Genomic DNA, 15,381 nt, shown 5'->3' on the forward strand with positions numbered 1-15,381 from the left:
AATCTCTCTCTAAATGAGACATGCTTTATTTTGTGTACTAGAACATTTTGGTGATATCTGTGGTTTACCTCAGACTAGTGCTTCTGTGTATGATGAAATAGCAAGTATGCATGTAAGATTTTGTTATTGTTGGAAGAATCCATCCGACCACTGGGATTTATTCTAAGTGTCAGAGGGTAAAAGGTAATTTAAAACATTGTCCTATCTGATCTCTTCACAAAAGAAAGGAAAAGAAAAATGTTGCTCTGTAGATTTCCAACACTGCCACTTTATGGAGGAAGGCAAAATAGCATCTGGAATTTTTGCCTGCTTCTGTTCCTCAAGGCTCAAGTCTGGTTGGCTCCTGTCTGCCACTTGCTACTACTGGTTCCAGTTCAGGACAGTTAGGAAGTCTTCTCCTGAGGCAACCTGAACACAAACTGTCTCATGGGACTGCACCAAATAACCTTGAGCAGCTGATTGATTTTTGAGCCTCTTTCCCATGTGCAGTGTATATAAAGGAACAGGGCTGACAATGCAAATCTGGCTTTAACATTAGCATTCCCTGCCTATGGAGAGATGTTCTTTGCCACTTAATTATTCTCTTAAAATGCTTGGATTTTCAAATATAAATTCCTAAATATGAGCAAAACAAATTATAGAAATTCAGGTATTTAATAAAAGACTTCTCTGAAAGGTACTGGAAATTTATAAACAGGTTTTTCAAGGTTGTCCATTTGGTGTTTAAAGTGTGTACTGAGAGGGGCAAGGCTTCGTCTGGAAGTGTGACTTCTGTGAGGATGACACTGTAATGAGTTAATAGATTGGCACGATGGGTGAAAAACTGGTTTTCAACAAATGTGAATGGCACCACATCTATGATGGAATGCCATAACACAGTGGTTCATTTTGGAAACAATCTGATTTATAGGTATAGATGAATTTGCAGTCCAGTCTCAGATGACTGCTTCTTACTTACCCTAAATCCCAATTATCCTCTGTCAAGTTATATAATTCAAGATGAATTCTTGTTTTACATAATTTGCTGTGACTATTGCCTAACTTCTTCAGGGCCAGTTAGATGACGCTTCATGGTGTTGGAGACACTGAACCCCATTGTAACTGTGAAGTGTGTTACTGTTCATTGCCATTCTTCAGGAATATTTTTACTTGAAATAGAAACAAAAGTCATTCTGCCATTGGTAAGTAAATTAACTATTCTCAGTATTAGGTTTGAATATGATCCTCACTTTAAAGTACATGATTTATGCAGATAAATTTTAAAATTTATTGTGTTTGCTTGGAATTTAAAGTACATTTTAAAGTGTGCCTGTTAAGATTTAAAACTTTTTATTTCAGGCTGAGGTAAGAGGCAGTTAGTAACATTACTGAGAATCACCAAGACACAGCAGTTTTTCAGAGTTCAAATGTTGGTAAGTCTGACTGCATTGCACAGTGTGGTGAAGGAATCCAGATGTTCACCCAGGAATTATTCCAACTCTGTGGTAATTATATGCTGTAACTGATAGCAAAATTATATGCTAGAGAAAATTAACTAATTTGTACCACACTAGCCTGGAAAGTCCCACTTAGTAAGTGCCATATTAAGAGTAATAAGGCAGTCCTTTCCTTGGACTCACAATCTAAATTTTATCTAGCTATAGTGCTACTTTTCATATACATATATATATATGTATGTATATTTATATAACATGTTGCTTTCTAGTTAACATCTGAAAAAAAAAACACCTATGTGAAGATTGGAGATTGCTTCTTCCAAAGGAAAAGTCTCAATTTAAAATCACAACTAAATAAATCAAATGAAACATGAACAGTTACAATGGTATGTTGAGGAGCTACAGTGTTAGATCTCAATAGGTGCTTCAAAAAGTAGATTAAAATTAAGGGTCAAAAAGCAAACATCTTAATGCTCAATTCTTTGAGAGATTCCAGTCTGTGACTATAAAGCTTTATAGGATGGGTGGCACTCTTATGAAAGCTTTTATATCTATGTGCTTATAATTACAGTTTCTTAGATTAAAACTAATCATTATTCATTACGGGTTGTCTGCCTGTTGGAAGTAGGTACTCAAATACTGTGTAGAAACAGTTGGCACACAAAACCTAAAACTAGTTCCTCTAATTCCTGAGTATCATGACCAAAATAATTATCTTCAATTGGGTACAGTAAAAATGAAAATTATCTCTAATCTGTCATAGTATATCATAGATTCTTAATTTACAATTGCATGTGTTTATGTTCTTAAGCAGCAACAGGGGGAGATGAGCCAAAGGTAATGTAGATACCACCACTTAACATTTTACTTCATTTTATAAATGAAAAATTACTAGGCCCTGCAGTGCAATAAGAATGATGTAATGGATATGTTCAAATTATTGAAAGCTTTTAATATAGAGATTACTTTCCATATAAAACACATTTAGCACAAGTTCCTGCATACATTTGCATTTACCCTTGTTTGCCACCAAGTGACACTGTTTCTCTATAAATGAAGAGCAGCATTGAGTGCTATGGGTACACTTTGGACTTGGAATTCAGAATGTCTCAATAATATTTAGATAACTATGTTAAAAGTGGTTTCTGAGGTCCTAAAGTTAATGGAGTAACACATTTTCATTTTAACAGCAGCAGAGAATTTGAGTGTAGTTTAGTTTTAATGTATTATTTATTAATTATTTATTATTAATTTATTATTTAATATTATGAAATATTTCTTTACCTAAATATAGCTTCCACGAAAATGTTATTTACATGCTTTATTTAATTATTTATTACTGTAATTTTATGTGGTCTTTTATTCTGATGGCAGTGCAAAAACAAAGTCTGTTAATATTAAGCACCATACAAGCACAGATATTGCTCTCAATAGCAACGGGTGCTGTGGGTGAACATCTCTCAGCAGATGCTCCAGGTGTGCACCTTGTTTGCTTGTATTTGTCAGAAACCATCAGAAGAGTAAACCAGGCATATTCAAGTTAAAGATCATGTTCCTGTATAAAATTCAAACTGCCATTCATTTGCTGTAATGCTAGGGAAGAATAAGCTGAGGAGGAGTGTGCTGGCATATCTTTTTTAGTTTTTATTTGCTTGAGCTTTTGTCTTTTTTAAGTAATTAAAAGTTTCTAGGGACTATTCAGCTTTAGAGTTCAGATGTCCTTTGGTTTCTTGGGTTTTTTTTTCTTTCCTTAGGTGGGAAGGAATTAAATACAAGTTTAAAATTCAACTTGTAATCTTACAATGACCAATGTTTGGTTGTTTTTGCATAAGCTTGAGTGCTCATTTATTTTCTGCAGTTCCTCACCAGGAGTTACACCAAGACTTACTCTGACAGCTATGGTTTTCACCATGGGTTTTTAGTAATCTTTTTTCATAAGCTGAAGACCTCTGTTTCAGTTTCTCTCACAGAACTATGGAAATTTGTAAAATAAAAACTCAGGATAAATATGTTTATTTGTTTTTGATATCTCTCTTATTTTATCAAAATCTTTTAAGTCTATGGCATTTGAATCTAAATGTACTTAATGTCATAGAGTAAAAGCATCCTATGCTCAGATTCCCAGCTGACAAAATGGTGGTGGATTCTTCTATTAAGGTTATTTTCATGTGGTCAGGTTTTCATTCTTGGTTACTTTTGCAATGAGCAAAACATTTCTCATAATCGAGCCATTTTTGTTTAAGGCCTGTCTTGATAGAAACCCAGAAGCTTTCTTACCAAAGATTGGGAAAAGGAAACTAGGAGAAATTAAACATAACCATAACAAAGGATGTAATTGCAAGTGCTCAGAATGCCTCAAGAACTATTGTGAGACAGGTGAACTTTCGTCTTGTCAGTTACTACCTTAACATTTACTAGATTCTGTAACTAGCAGAGGCTAAAAATAATCACTTCTTTCTTTACATTTCTCATCATAAAACTTTTCCAACATGGGAGGCAAAGTCTTTTTCATGTCATTTCTTTAAAGAACGGAATCTGGCTAAAGTAGATCAGCTAAAATTTTCAGGATCTGGTGCTCTCAGCCAATCCCATGCTCCAGAAGAAATGAGAAATGATTTTCTGCTAATCCTTTCTTCTGTGGTATTTTGTTATATTGCAGAGTTATCCACAAATTGACGGGAGGACTGACTTGTCCATGTACAGAACATCAACCTTCACAGAGATTCTTTGGAAAAAAACCTGTCTTGCTTCCTTAGTTGATTGATAGTGATAGTCTTGCTGAGTGTCCAAGACAAGCACATCTAGAATAAGTCCCTGGTGCTATGGCTCAAATGGTTGTTCAAACGTATGTTTAATTTAAGATTTATATAAATTTTATTCTAAGTATTCTGCATTTACCTGGATAAAATTATGTGTTCTCCTATTTGCAAATGAATTGGTTGCAAAAATCATTAAGAAAGTCCAGATGAATAAAAACAGTTGAATGTGTGAAACTACATGGACCTTGGAATCAATGAAGGGAACAGCCCAGTTTTGACATCAACATTTAAAATGTTACCAAAACTGAAGAAAGATGGGTGAATATTTGGAAATAGTGCATAATTCATTGGTCTGACTTCATTAAGTGTTTGTATAACCCTTATCATAAGTATCTAATAAATAGGGACTAAAAGGACAGAGGGCTTATAAGCAAGGAGTCGCTTCAGATAGCATTTGCCTTTTTCTTTCTATAAATCAAAAAATACCTAAGGCTGAGACTATAACTATCCCTTAAGAATATAATATACAGAGTTCAGGGATATAGTAGTAGTAGTTCTGCTTACAAAACAGCAGTTACTTATGTATTGATCACATATTTCATTCAACCTTTTCCCCCCTTAGCTACTTTGTTTTTCCTTCAGTTTCTCTGTTCTTGAATTTTTCCACGTGCAGGAATTCATTTCTAACAAAACCTTGACCAAAGAAGTATTAAGAAAAGTGTATGATTAATGTTTGTGATGTTCAATTAATAAATGTGTTTATATCAGTGCTTCTTTCCCATTTCTTCTACCTTTGGTCCTGCTCCTGTTGATCTTATTTGTCTTGGCAATTTGGATTGTAAAAGACCAGACTGTCCTGATGTTGTTATGTGTTCTAACATAGTTGTAGCCTAATCTCTGTTTTTGCTTGGTTTATAGTCATTTACCTAATAAATAGAAGCACCTGTTAATAAACTTTTAAAATTGATTAAAATATCTCTTAATTGATTTTAGGCAATTGATATATTGCCCTGCTCTCCACAATTTTGCTATTTAATGATTTTACTTTGATCTTTTATAGGAATGATTTCATTGACTTCAGTGAATTCTTTCTGAATTATCCTGGTGTAAGTGAAACCAGCACCACACCCAGTGTTTTTCCGAATAACTTAATACTGTAGAAAGTTTAGTATATTTTTTAGTATATTTTTTACTAAAACAGATTTTCTCTGTAGTTAAGGTTTTCTGGGCTGATTCTTTAGTCTTTACCTAGACTTTAAAGTAAGTTTAATTTGAAATTGGATATTTATGTGGGTCAAGATGTAGTAAAAACTGAGTAAGAATTTGCTATCTTCGTTTGGTTGTTTTATGAATTGTGATGCAATTTCATTGTAGACAAATCTACTAAGTTTAGCTTTGGGTCTTCTCTGTTTTGGCAACTTATTTCTGTTGTCTTCAGGTGGTGTATTTTTTGAAAACAGAGTAATGTTGTCAGTATGCTTGGTATTTAGTGTTGGGGAAAAAAAACATACCAGGGTTTGTTCAATATTATATTTGTTAGATTTTTGAGCCTCATAAAGAATAGGAAGAAGATAACCCCCTCTTATCTCCTATTGTAAAGTACAAGAGTTTGAGATTGGAAAATCTTTTATGTACATAGCATATAGGATTGAAATTTGCTGAATCCTACATTTGCAATCCAGTTTCCCCTAAAGGCTGGAGTTATTCATTATTCTTATGTAGACATTTTCTCCATGAAATTTCTTCCTCTTCTCACTGTTACAATAGTAGCAGATTTTCTTTTCTCTAACAAAGTAAACTATTTCCTGACATATTTATGGAAAAGAAAAAAAACTAAAATGGTCATCTAAATTAATTGATAGATAATATAAAAATTAATGCTTTTTGGGTTAAGAAGTTATACTAAGTTAAAAATACATTCTTAGGTTTTTTGGGCATTTATGCTTTAAATTGTAAAATTACTCTCCATGTCATGTTGATACATAAAAAATTCTTTACAGCAGGTGAGATTGCATGCTATTTTATGATTTTGTTTAGTACAGGGCAGGGTTTTTTTATTGCTGGTAGTTGATATGTAAATGGATTGCAGTTTATATCTCTGTTTTCAACAACTGCTGCTGGAGGTTGCTGAAGGCCACAGAGGAAAATGGATTCTGAAAGTGCTCCGTTATGGCACTATCTGTACATCTCAGCCCTTCCTGGGCCCTTCAATTCCTAAGATGATTTCTCTTGGATTTGGAATAAAAGCATTATCTTAAAAAGCATTTGTCCCCAGATGGGGTTACTGTGAGCTCATGAATTAGCAGAGCACACAGAGGCTGTAGGGTCAGTAGACACTCCTTAAGGAAGCAAAGGCTGAAGAAAAGCCTGTATTGCTAAAATCATGCCTTGAAATCAAATCTTAGAAATGAAGTTACTGAAATTCCCAGTAGGGGTGAGTTTCAGTAAGATTAACACTAGTAAACAAGAAACTAGGATTAGGACTAATGACACACACATGGATTAAAAATAGAAATTAAGAATAGAAATTAAAAATTAAATTTAAAATTATTGAGAGGAATGGAAAAAAATACATTTTGAGAGGAACTGATAGAATTCTTGAAAAAACAAATTTCATGTAATACAATCTCATCTCCAGATGTATCTTAATTTGAATACACACATCAGGAGACAATGCCATAATATAAAATGTCAAGTTACTAAGCCCAAAAGAGAGATGAGCTCAAATGATGAGGAAAAAAAGAAAATTAAGAAGAAAAATAATAAAATTTTGACTAGTCAAGTGGTGGGAAAATAATATAGAGGAAAAAAATCACAAGGGATATTTAAAAGAAGTAATACAGAGAATTAAAATGTAATCAGAGTGGAAATGATAAGAAATTTCTACTGCCAAAAGTAAAGGGTAGGAGAGCTACAAATAGCACAATAAAGGAAATGAATGAAGAAGATATGAGCTACAGCTTTGAGCAACATCCCTAGGCCCTCATCTCTGTTAAAAATGCTATATAATGCTGAGACTTTCTCTCAGGGTGCCAGCTAAGATGCCTTGAGGGAAGATTTCTGCATTTCTTATGTAAATTTTGAAGTCAGTGTATAAGTGAGATGGGCATAAATGAAATTAATAACAGTTTGATAAAAAATACAAGGCACTGGAATATGTAAGAGTTTACACTGAAGTAACAGAAACCCAACTACAAGATGTAAAAAGCTGAAATTAATTATCTTTTTTCATTATAGAGAGGTAAAACTGCTTTGATTTAATATATTCTATATTTCAGATGGTATAAATTCAGACTGTAAAAACACTCCTGGGTTCTGTGATGACTAGGATTGTAATTACATTCTGAAAACAAAAAAATAAATACAAAACAGTATATGATAATATATAATGTAATAGACAAGCCTAGCAGAAGCAATATTTTTAAGTGTTAACAAACTGAAAAACTCTCTCAAAGAGAGTTATATATTCAGTAAACAAAGCTAAAACTAGCTCTTACAAATGATGGTTTTTGCAGTCAGTAGTGAAAGTATTTGAGAACAAAATTAGCACAGTCATATATTTCTTCCTGAAACAGTCAGGTAGGAAATATGTATCTGTTTTTGTAACTAAGTGTAACACTTCTGTACTAAAGAAAAGTTGTTTTCATAACAGAAGTGAAAACTGTTGTGGGGAAAAGGGCACCAGAAATCCAGTCCTGAGGATGTCAAGAGATTGACACCTGTACAGAAAAGATGGAGAAGAAAAATTTTAACTGAATAGAATCAGAACATGTAGGTACTATATAAAGGGGAAAATAGCTTTTCAAATAAGTTGATGATTTGCCTTTCTGTTTCATAGAAGGATTTTCAAAATTAGATACTAATGAATGGAACTTCTTCAGATGACTTAATGTGAATGAGAAGATCTAAGCAGAATTGCCTTCAGTCACTGCTGCTTCCTTTAGCAAAAGAAACCATGTGCCCAGCAAATAAATAAAAAGGGAAATGATCAGTAAGAGATGAAGCATGGATAGCTCTCTATAGCAGCTACTATGCTGTTCTTGGTTGTTCTTTTCACAGTATTTTATAACTTGTTCAATTTCTGAACATATATATCAGAAATATATTCACGTTTCTGAGGAAACTAGCAGGAATTTAAATGGGCATAAAGTCATGCATTACCATGAATTACTTACATTTTAAGCTTGCAGATAAAACACAAAAGCCATTTTGAAACTGTCAATTTGTCAGTCTCATCTGAAAGGAACAAGTATGTTCATCTTTTAAAAATATGTAAGGATAGAGATTATTTTGATAGGTACAATTGCAAAGTTATTTAAAGCAAATATTCTCATCAAATGAGAATTTTTCAATTTCAGGTTTTACCTACAGGCAAATTAAACGGTACTCTGAAGGCTTGGCAAATTGTAGTCAAGATCTTTGGTGCAAAAACCAGGGGTCAGCACATTAGGATTATTTCAGAGAGGTCTCTGAAAGAAGTTCAGACACTTCTAGGAGGTCTCTCTTGGCTCATAATCGTGGAGTTCAGCTGAAGGATGTTGTAATGTGGTATGTGAGAACTAACTGAAGGGTATGGATTGGTACAGAATAAAAGTTATGTGAGGAATGGAATTTCTCATATATATAAATAAATGAGAGATATATTGGATGAGAGAAGTGAAACACAATACAGTCCACTCCATGAGATATTTACATAAAAATTGAAAGCTGCTATTTGATGCCTTCCCTATTAGGTTTGGAGTTTGTCCCTGCTTGATTACACCAGGTGCCATCAAATCTATTCAACTATTCTTAAAGTTCTTAGGGATTAAATGTTTCCCATATTCTGGCAGAAGACCTCCTTCTCTTTTTACACTATATGGTCCATTTGAGAAGCTAACATATATGGACAGAAGAAGAAAAGGGTGAACATCAAAAGACCACAAATTTTAATAAAAAGCAGCATTCAGAGGAACATGAAAGCAAATGGAGATATGAGAGACACACCTCAGGAAGAGTTGGAGTAAAGTAACAAGGTGTAAGAAATAGCTTCTTATTCTATATTAGTTTTGCATTGGTTTGAGGAACGGGGAGGGCAAAAAGAAAGATGTGAATTATATGGTGAATCAAAAGGTCCCCCTTAGTTACCAGTATTTGTTCATATCATACAGTTATAAAAAAGCTTTATACTCTTCTAGGGAATATTGGAAAGTATATTTTTAGTAGAGAGAGGAAGCTCTTTGTATTATTTTATAAAATGCCAATAAATCTCCATTTGGAATACTGCGTACAGTTCCGGTCATCTGTGCTCAAGAAAAAGAAACTTAATTTAGAACAGATGCAGTCCTCAAAGTCTCCTGGGACAAATGAGAGAATGGAGTATCTGTCTTTAGGTGGAGAGATCAAAGGAGTTTGATTTAGTCTAGGCAAATTAAGTCTGAGAGGATATATGATTCCTCTTTAAAATTAAATTCAGGGGATAAATATTAAAGAGGGATAGAAGCTGTTAAAGATAAAGAATACATATCACTTAAATTTGGAATGGAAAATAAGTTTTCCTAACCCTTCAAAGAGTGAGGTTCTGAAATGTTCTTCCAGATAGGGTAGTGTGAGCCAGGAACCTAAACTATTTAAAAATGGAACTTCAAAAATTGTGTCTTTAAAACAGATTTTCTGTTTACCTGTGGAACAAGGTTTTGGGTGTCTATATATATCAGCATATTCAGGGAATTCTGAAAGGAAAGACAGTAGATTATACCATTTTTCCTTGCATGAATCTCGTACTTCAGGGCTTTTATAGTCACCTATGGCACCCAGAAAAATATTTCTCCTCCTTATTATGTCATTCTTAGAACCCTTAAGTACTGAATACTAACAGATGCTGAGGCAAAATGCAGACATTTTGTTCACCTGTGTGTTTACCTTCCTAGAGATATTAAATAGTCCTGTTTAAAAGCTTAAACTTGAATTGGTCAAACACACTTTCAGATCATGAAAGAATTTTAAACTACATGAGACAGGGACTTCTTTTAGATGTTCTATTTTATTTAATGTTCTGCCAATTTAAAGATTTACTTGATGGTGATGCTCTCAGTTTCTGATTCTTTCTGTGGCATGGTACTGTTTTTAATCTCTTGATTCATGTATGAGAGAGACAAGAAAGTGCTGGGAATTGTTAGGGGAATGGGAAGTTAATGTTCCATGGTTTGTTTCAAACTGACCACAGATAATGCTTATTGTCAATAAGGGACTGGGTTTGAGGATCCACCCCTGAGTGCCTCAATTCCACACCAAAGAACTGCACGATACCTGAGCAGGTAGAGCAGAAGAGCTCTGGTTATTGTTACTAGATCAACCTAAGTCTGCTTGTTGCCAGACAAGTCCATAATGATGAGGCAAATATGATGTCAAACCAGGTATTCAAATCTGTGAGCGAGGATCAGGCACAGATATGTCTATGAAGCAGCTCAGGACAGAGCAAAGCCTGAGCTTAAATACAGCTCTTGAATGAAGGAGGGAGGCCACCAACAGCTCTCTCACACAAGTCTGATCCAAGGCTACAGCTGTGCCCTGTCAGAGCTGACCTCCATCAAGGCAGCCAAGCCCCTGGAGGGGAAAAAGAGGTTGTAGAGTCTGTTAGTGCATTGGAGTGGTCAGAACAACAGGTTTATTGAGCTGTTCTGAGTTCTGTTGATTAGGAAGAAACCTGTAAAGCAGCTATCCCTTTTTCTTCCTCTCAAATAAACAGCTTGTCCCCATATTACACATTTAACTCTTCCAGTTCTTTAGGGTTTGTGTTTGGGGTGTTTTTGTTTGGAGAGTGGCAGGGTGGTGGTGAGGGGTGCATTCTTGCTTGGGAGTTTTAGCCTTTTGTCAGTGACCCCAGTAAGTCAACATGTACCTTTTCAGTATCTGTTCAGTCTCCACCCAAAGAGAATTGGGAATACTCCCTTTTCCTTCTCATTATTTTTAATATAGAAATTTCTCCTTTTACTGTCCTATTAATATAGCCCTACATTAAGTTTGACTATTCCATTCTTTGCTGTATCTGATTCTTTCTCACATCCTGTTGCATTAACACTGGCCAGGTCTGGCCTTAGCAATTAAAACTGGTGAAAGGGATGAACTTTGTACTGATATAAAATTATTATATTCATTACATTCTATTACACTGCATCAGTAGTGGTAGCAGTCATTTCTTATAGGATGACAAAACTCTAATATAATCATTTAATCCCTGTGTTTAGGTGATTTTGGTTTGTTTTTCAGTTGTAGGAATACCCCACCCCACCCCTGAAAAAAAAAAAAAAGGAAAAAAGGTATTGCCGGTATTGCCATACCTGTTGTAGTGACAGTTCTATGTATGTCATTCTGTAGAGCTACTTCTGATCAATTGGTAAAGCTCATGAGCAACTTTGCACATATGGTTTTCATTCCAACTGTTGCAGTGTGGCAACCTGCTGTGGCATGTTTTATGTTGCTTATTCACTATAGTGCTTTTTTAAAATCATATAAATAAATAATTAAACTATGTCAGACAGGCCTTCTGAGAGGTGCTAATAGGTAATAAATTTACTAGTTATTTACATGTTACAGAGAGAAATTATGTGGTTTGTGGCTAAGAAGCCGAAGAGGGACTTTGGAGATCCAAGTTCACTTCAGCGCTGTGCCACATGCTTCCAGGTCTTGAGATACTCACTGAATTTCCATGGCTTTTATTCAGGAAAATATTTGAGTGAATACTGACTAATAAAGTCCATCATGTTGTCAAGGACCTTCTTGAATTAGGACTCTTGGAAGTGGGATGGCAGGCCCCTACCACCACCTTGTTTTCAGTTATGAGTAACTCACCCAAAGTCTCTCCATATTTACTTCAGCAAGGTCTGAGTCAGGCTTTTAGAAAGAATAAGAAATACCAGACCCTGAACAGAATGGCACCCTGAGCCCAGCTGGGGCCTCAACTATAACATAAATTATATGTATGGGAAAAGAAGAGGTGTATAGTTAATTTCCAAAACCTAGTAGCTATCCTGTAACTGTATGCCAGAATAATGCTTTCATAAATCTTCATTACAGAGTGGATATTTGCCATTCAGTATTACCCACTTCAGAGACCAAATGTGACTCATTATTAAATTACTTCAATCTGTGCTGATGTAGAAGCACCCCTGACACATCTCTTTGTGAGCCATTTCTTCAGAGTAATTGCATTAGTAATAGCCGATTACACAGCAATCTTATGTTCCTACAAAATTAAGGTAATTACTGTAGCTAAAAACACATCCCTCTGTATTCTGTCCTAGCAAGGAAGCTGGTAAAAGGCAATGTAATGCTTCAATTCTTTGTAACAAGAGAAACATTAAGGTATAATTACATTATTGATGTGGCGTAGGAGAAGTTTTCATATCTGAAAGGAGCATGGAAACAAAATCATAGTTTGAAGCTGTAAAATCCTAGTCTATAAAGGGGAAAAAAGATCATTTCCATTTAGGTTCCTTAACAAGTATGGAGGAAATGTATTTGAAATACATGAATGAGTTTGTGTTCTGTACTTTGAAAGTATTAGATATCTGTCTTTGAAGTCGATTTTATTATGCAAAAGTGCATTTTTCTCTGAACCAGATTATCCAAAGAAACTGTTATGGATATATTTTATTACTGAGTAAATAGGTATTAATTTGTTAATTTAATGGCAAACATCCTGAATACTAGGGTCAGATTCTAATTAGACTGTGTGCTATAGAATTTCATTTGTATTTTAACTTTCACCTTTCTTTTTGTCTTTGAGGGAAACTTGACACTTCACATTTCCTTTAATATGTTATTAGAAGTTTAATGTAACAGCTGAGGAAGAACAGACAGGCCATTGCCTGTAAATATAGCTAAGGAATTAAAACCTAAATATTCTAGAAAGGATACTGAAAAGCTAATCTCTTCACAAGTATTATGCAGTGTCAAAATTCATAAACAGAGGGTACCACTAGGTCATTTGAGAGTGGCAGTTTGTGTTTGCTTGTGGGCTGATGAGAGTCTGTTGCATGACATAAGTACTCCTTGCAGATTTTGCTTTCTGTTGCATTAATGTTCCGTATTTGAATTACTGAATGCAAGCTGATGGCCCTGGAGTATATATGATATACAAAACTGATAAGAATAATACGGTGCTCCAAATTGTTTTGATTAAAAAGATAAATTCTGGCAACTGAGTATGGATTGTTCAATTGACATAGCAGAATATGTGAAAGTGTCAGGTTAAGCTAAATTCCTTTAATGCAAGTGTCTTAGCACCTATTATAAATAGTTGCCATCTGTTAGTAATATTTTTGGGGAATGAAGTGGCTCTTTTAAAGTGTATAAAAATGAGAAATCTTATGGGATCAGAGTAACAAGTTTAAAAACATATTTTTTGCAGGAAGAGAAATTACAGAAGATAATACTGTATTTTTCTATTTCATTTCAAAAGGACTGGGGACAATGGACATCAACTTCAGTAGGAAGCTGTCCAAAATTACATTTTTTTTCACATTCATGTAATTAATCCAGCCTCATTTGATTGCATACGTTTTCTCTTGTGTCTTGTTAAGAAGCCTATTAAGATGTGGATACTGTCAGAAGCAGTAACAAGCAGTCCTCAAGAGAAATTCTGACTGCAGGGAATATAATAACAATAACAATAATAATAATAAACAGATTATGAGAAACAATTGTTATGAGACCTATTTTTTCAGACTGAGAAGTTTTGAAGTTTCAAGCAGCTTTTCAGTTTAATGTCTAAAGTATCAGACTGTGTGCTGCTTCACAGGGTGATCCTGAGAAACCCATTTTTTCAGTTTTCTGATTATGCACTTACTAAGTACTGAGAAAATTTAATTTAGGGAGATAAATACAGAATAGCCTTCTTCACTGGAAATGAATATGTGAATATGAAACATCATTTTTTTCTCTTCAGTAGAAATGAGTAGACTTTTTTTTTTTTTTTGTCACTTATGTGTTATAACATTATTGCTTCATTTAAGAAAGGATTTATTTGCAGCTTTATACTGTTTAACTGAGAATCTGTCTTGGAGTTTTGAAAAATATTCCTGCTCGGGAGCTATACTTGCAACTGGAGCTACTAGTGGGATTTTCATAAGCAAATGGGCCATCTTGAATATGTTGTTTTCTGCATTATAGTGCTGGGACAGGCGGCAAGGAAAGATTTTGCTTTCTGATGCAGGGACAGAATTGGTCAGTGAGTGAAATCAGTAGAAGTCTTTCCCTTGACTTCAGTCAGTTATGGAAGGCAGTGATCTTATACATGGGTCTTGAATTTTTGCAGTATTGCTCTTTTAGCAGAGCTTAAGGAAACAGTGAAAAAATCCCCCAGTAGTTTTTCTCGCTTTGCTAAAGCACAGAAGATAGAACAGGTGTTAAAGAAGAAGCCACTGCCTGAGCATTGTCCCACCATTCACGGAGTTGCCTGCACACCACCACAGGGTTTAACTGCTGGGACAGAGTGCCTTTGCAGGGAACAGCTCCAGTGAGCCAGTGGGTGCCCCTTTTGTAAAAATAAATAAATAATTTAATAGCATGGTGCAGCAGCAGGTCAGCTTAAGCTGGGTGCTTCCAGAGAGTGACCCTGAACAAAGAGACCCCTGGACTTTTATACCCTCACAGTCTATACACTCGTTTTTTACACGCCCTTCATGTGCAAGCACCTTCTGGTCTAATGATGATTTTTGATATGGGGTCTTCTAACACCTTATTGGATTCTTTCTCTGTGTTTACACAGGCAGACTGTTAACTCTTCTTATCTTGTCAAGTTTCAGTTTCTGCTGATGGTTGTGGTCTCTTTACCTTCTGGTGTGTACTTCTGGTACACTAGACATGGGAAACTGAAAAGTCCTGGATGTAGAGTAAGCACTACTTAGCAACAACTAAACATCAGTGTGTTATCAATTATATTTGCATACTAAATTTGAAACACAGCACTGTACCAGCTACTAGGAAATATAAGAATGTTCATGAAACTGGCAGTAGCAATATCCATTAAACATCTCTTCAGATTTCTGAGCTCTGCTCTGACAAAGTTGGAGAAGAAAGCAAACCCTGTAAGTTTAATTGAACTAAAATATATGAAATAGTAACAGATGATTCATGTATTTGATTGTTGATGATTTTGGCATTGGCCTTTTTGAAGGATAGACTCACTACCCAGTTTAACTTCT

The sequence above is a fragment of the Manacus candei genome, unplaced genomic scaffold, assembly GCF_025592945.1.
Source record: "Manacus candei isolate 608988 ecotype Guabito, Panama unplaced genomic scaffold, ASM2559294v1 h1tg000060l, whole genome shotgun sequence".
Taxonomy (NCBI): Eukaryota; Metazoa; Chordata; class Aves; order Passeriformes; family Pipridae; genus Manacus; species Manacus candei.